The sequence below is a fragment of the Dermacentor variabilis genome, chromosome 2, assembly GCF_050947875.1.
Source record: "Dermacentor variabilis isolate Ectoservices chromosome 2, ASM5094787v1, whole genome shotgun sequence".
In the NCBI taxonomy this organism is placed as follows: Eukaryota; Metazoa; Arthropoda; class Arachnida; order Ixodida; family Ixodidae; genus Dermacentor; species Dermacentor variabilis.
Genome location: NC_134569.1, coordinates 256056265 through 256061562, shown reverse-complemented (window position 1 = coordinate 256061562; position 5298 = coordinate 256056265). Strand labels below are relative to the sequence as shown.

Below are 5298 nucleotides of genomic sequence, written 5' to 3'. Positions count from 1 at the left end.
CGTCTAGAAATACTGAAGTAAGCCCTGCTAACGTTACGCTAAAAGTTGGCTAATGGACAGCTTGACAAGAACAACTGAAGACTTTTATTAGACATTCCCTCAAATTTTGCGGCAGCTGTTACAGTAACACAACGTTTGCCCACAGTTACAATTTATTTTAAACGAGGCATGGACATCAGAAAAAAAAGTTTATATTGTCGGATAGAGTGATGCAGAGGTAGTTTTTCCAGATGTGAACCATGGGAATAGTGTAGTACAGCCTCATTGGTCAATTTGTGCTTTTTAATTAGACCAATCAATTGAATGCCACCTGTCAGAATTATTTTGCAAATAAAACAATATCTGTATTGTATGCTGATATAATTCCAATGTTCACTTATTGACCTAAACAAGAACATCTCTGCGTGAAACACGTCATTATTGACAAAACTTCGCCCTGCTGGGTCTCCACCAAATTGAAATAGTTTCTAGCAAAGAAAAATTTTGTCAGTGATGCTGCAGTTCAGGCAAAAATTACATCCTTGTTTCAGCTACAGGGGGCACAATAGCCTTACACCAGTATACGAAACAGAACACCGTGCTGCAATGAGTTAAGAAATAAAGGATAGTACACATCTGGAAAAACACTCTGCGAACCACTCTAACTAGCAATATAAATATATTGTTTCTGATGTCCATGCTTCATTTAAAAGTAAATTGTAACTGACTTTCTGGGTGCCTCTTGTAAGGTAGCGCCACATGCTTGCACAGCATCACGCGGAAATAATGGCGAGTTCTTCAGCATACCATACATTAGTGAATTCCTTGTATGTTGCATGTTAGAAGAACTGAAAGATAAATCATAATATGCTGTTATTTTTTTTTTCATAAACTGTATGATGAGCTTTTCATGCATAAAAGGTGATTGCAAGCGAAAATGCAGCAAGGCATCAACTTCACACCATGTCACATACTCATACTTTATTACCTAATAAATTAGAAAAGATGCAGAAAATGTAATTAACAAGAGTGACAAATAGCAGCAAAGGTGATCATGGATAAATCTTCAAGATGATTGCCGCCGCTGCCAGAGTAGGCCAGCCTTCGTAGGAGAGCAACTGGCTGCCCACAAAAGCTTGCTTTCACAGGCCACGCGTGACGGTTCTTGTAGACATAGGAAAGCAATACCTGCACAGAACAGGAAAAAAAGGGCAAGGGAAGAAATGGGAATGTTGAAATTGGAACTTCAATTAGCAATATGTGCTAAGTAAAAAGTTTGGCTCACATTAAAAATAAATTTAAGCACTCATTTCTCTTAAATTACAGGTATCTTAAGGTATGTATGCGATGATGTTTAAAATGACTAGTATATTTCCTATCATAAAAGGCCAACAAACACTGACACCAAGGACAACATAGGGGAAATTACTTGTGCTTAATAGATTAAATAAAGAAACGATAAATTAATGGAAATTAAAGTGGATGAAAAAACACCTTGCCGCAGGTGGGAACCGAACCCGCAACCTTCGCATTTCGCGTGCTATGCTCTACCAATTGAGCTACAGCGGCGTCGTTTTCCCATCCACTTTCTTGGGTATTTATGTGTCCTAGTCGAACGCTGGGAGTGTTAGCCAGCGCCACAACTCAGAGACCTTGTTCCTGGCATATAGTCATTAAGTTGCATAGCAGAGTCAAAGTCAGCCTTTAATTTATTGTATGGTGTTTTGTGGCTAAAAAGCCACTTATCAACCTGTCAAACAAGTCTGAGAAGCTTCCTGCAAAATATAATCAGTTTAAAACAGTAATTCACTCTGCAGGTAAATGATGTACTAACTTAATTAAAAAGTTAAATAGCGTTTTATATTGTTGAACTAAAAGCAAGTTTGGCATTTTGCACTGCCTAGCTGTTGCCTTTCTTTCAAACTTAAACATCACACAGCACAGAGTAAGCAGGTAGCATGCAAAGGAGGACTGGTGATAAAGTAGTGTTCCAAAACAACACTCCTAGCTGGATCAATCACTTTGTTGATATATTTTCATGTGACCCTAATTGGCTTCGGGCAATACCTCACACAAATGACGCAACACCTTGGATGATGCGTCATACAAAATTGAAAATATCTCATGATGTGATCAAACAATAACATTGCCCACTGACTTGGAAGTGTTAGCATGCTGTTTGCGTGAGAAAGTGCAAAGTGATTCGTATAGGTGGCAAATTCATCAGTGTATCTATAGCCTCAGGTAATTCTGAGCATCTATGCTGACTTGCAACTGAGAAGCCACTGCACACAAAAAGGTGTATTCAAGTAATGGTCCATGCAGAATAATTGCCCACCTAGTGAAAAGGCAAATGTGGCAGGCTAATGGGCCAGGGCAAATAGATTGATAAATTCTGATAACACCTCCAATGATATTATTGAAATAGGTGATAAAAAACAGCACAAGTAAAATTGCAGTTATGACAAAATTTTAAAAGCACCTCTGCAAACTGCTGGAACCCTATGCATCATGCCTGTTCTACACGCACATATGTTGCAGCGCAATCTATATCTCAGACGCAGGCACCTCCACAGATCACTTTGTGATCTCCTCACAATAAGGTTAAAAAACAGTCTGGCACAAGCTACTTGATGTGATTCATTTTGCAAGCGCCAGCCAAGTGCTGATGGTGGTAGAGCGAAATTGAAGTTTGTCCTTGTATGGAAGCCTTGGCCCATGTTTTATCAATTCTAGCGGCAAAGCACACCTTTTACAGCACACATAAATCTTAAATTAGACTGCTTGCTGATGCTGTACAGTAAATTCCTGTAAAGAAACTAAATCACACAGAAAATATTTAGAATACCAAACTAATCAAATACTGCCTTGAATACATTTGTGCATTAGCGAAGGAAGGTGTAATGTACACTGTTGTAGAAAATTTTTACTCATGTATGGAATACTTCTATGACACAGCAGAGTTAATTTGTGAGCTCTTACATAGCAATGACTACCTACAGGTAAATTTTGTAAGGCTTAGGGAAACTAATTATTAGTAGAACTGTGTATGTACACTGGCACTGAGAAATGGTTTAATAGTGGCAGCTTATAATGGACCAGTGCAAAAAAATGGCCATTTGTGTGACACCAATTAGCTATTTTACCACGAAGCGCTCCCTGGCCTTAACCCATATAAAAAGCACTGGGAGGACCAGAGAGGGTACAGTACATCGGCTTACACTGATCATGATGAGGTCCCGTCATCCAGCTAGTGCCAAGGTACAAGAAGGATGTCCAGCCGTCTATAGAGTGAAAGGGACAAAATAAGATAGCATCAAGTCAGTTGAAAGGCAAATTTGCAATTACGAATAAGGTGACCCGGTCACAGTCATTCATTAATAAATGCCAAGCTGTCGTGATTTCACTCCCAGATGGAAGCACCTACTAGGTTAAAGGTTTTGCTGCTTATTTAGAACAAAACACAGGTGAAATTTGTACATCAGCAGACGATTTAATTTGGAATTCTATAGATGAAGTAAACACTGCAGTTATATTTTTTGTTTTGCTATGAAGTGGGAAGGCTACAAACTGCATAGTCACTGACACACACGCGCGCACACGTAAGAACAAAAGGACACAAAATAGGGCGAGTTCAGTCTGGTTCAGCATTACAGCCAGTGCGTCGTCTTCGAATGCACTCCTTTCGGTTGGTTCATGCTACGTTAACCACAGGCTAACAAGCAGGGCAAAGTTCTGACTGTTGTTGCGGAAGTCGTGGAGCGCGGTAGTGCTTAACGGCTGAACACAAGCAGAACCCTCGTATAAAAGTAATGACGAAAACTCGTAGGGCAGAAGAGCCCATATATCAAGAATTGTCGCGGGTAACACCTAAATATATTCACATTGTTGACGAAAAACGAAGCGCAATGTATTTAACTTACCGGAAAAAGTGTTATCCGAACGTGCGACGTACAAAGACGCACCGAGACACGAAGGCGGCGAACGCAGATCCCGCCATTGTGGTAGTAAGCCGTCGGCGAAAACACGCAATACAGCCGATGTCACGAAGCACTGATGCAAAACACACGGCACACAGCATCAGCACAGCTAAATGACTCCAGTTAATATCCAGTATAAATGTACAGAACGGCTTAGAATGACGCACACCTGGATAACGAACCCACGACCGAGACATAGCGGGCGGCAATGGCCGTTTTTTCAAACTTCCTCCCTCCCAGTGTTTCCAGCACAGAATAAGATGTCCAACAAATTTGGATTGTGCCGCCGAAGTGATCGCAGCGCGGTGGCTCTGTGACACCGCTGTGCAACACCGGCGTTTCGCTCCTGCTGCTGTAAATACCTGCTGCGCGAGCATAGAATGGTTTCCAGGCGTCGTGTGCGCGCCCCGTATGGAAAACAATAACACGCCTTTGATTGTTGAAGTTCTGGTGTGAAATTATTTAATATTAAAGCCAATTAACTTATGTTGCTTCCAACGAGTTCGATTTGTCTGTGGCGTCTTTTATTCGCTAACGCCGACGGCCGACGGTAACCGCACATTTAACACGTCGTTTGGCATTTTATACACTTTTAGACAAAAAGATCTAGAAAAGTTCTTGAGTTAGACATTCTGAATGCGTTTACCAAAACAGACTCTAGTGACACCAGTAGTGGGTTTTGCCGCAGATAGAATATATACTAGCATATTCCAAGTGCTGAGGTTATTTTTAAAAGAAATTCTATTTTCAGTCTTATCATAGACCAAGACGTCTATAGCCGTTTGTAGCCGTTTCAAGAAGTTTTTAAGAGGTTCTGTGTTTCGTCGGAGGCGATAGTGCTGCGTGATATCGCGGTACGTGAGGAGCGCGTCGCGCGTATCCATTCCCGGCGGGGGCGCGCTTGCTCGGTCAGTCGAATCTCGAGCGATGGAATTGGCCGCCTCGTTACCAGGGTGGGCCGCGTGAGCGGGCACCCAGATGGTTTGGATGGGGCGAGAGGGAAAGGTATCGGAACGCAAGATTCCGATGGCCGGGTGTGCCACCCGTCCAACCGCGTATTTGTAGACTGCAGGTTTGGAGTCGCTGAAGATGTACTTCGCGGAGGTTTGCGTGATGGCAAGGGCAATATCTGCCTCCTCGGCCTCGACAGAGGTAGAAGTGCATACTGAGGCAGTAAGAGTGGGTCGGAGAGAATTGTCAGTGACGGCAAGGGCATGTGCTGGGTAGCGGCGGTACGGGGCACCATCTACGCAAGCCATGGCGGCCTGCCGTTCGTACTGAGGCCAGAGCGCGGAGGCTCGCGTTGCTCTACGGAAGGGGTGGTGTTCGGGATTCATAT

At 42.7% G+C, this 5298-nt stretch overlaps 1 long non-coding RNA gene across 1 annotated transcript; it reads right to left on the bottom strand.

The window, feature by feature from the left end:
- Positions 1-1006: 1006 nt before the first annotated feature.
- On the bottom strand, positions 1007-4196 carry LOC142571252 (uncharacterized). Its single transcript, XR_012825816.1, has 3 exons — positions 3903-4196; positions 3201-3263; positions 1007-1167 (listed from the first exon to the last, which is right to left on the bottom strand). It is a non-coding gene; the product is annotated as an uncharacterized LOC142571252 (long non-coding RNA).
- Positions 4197-5298: the final 1102 nt, after the last annotated feature.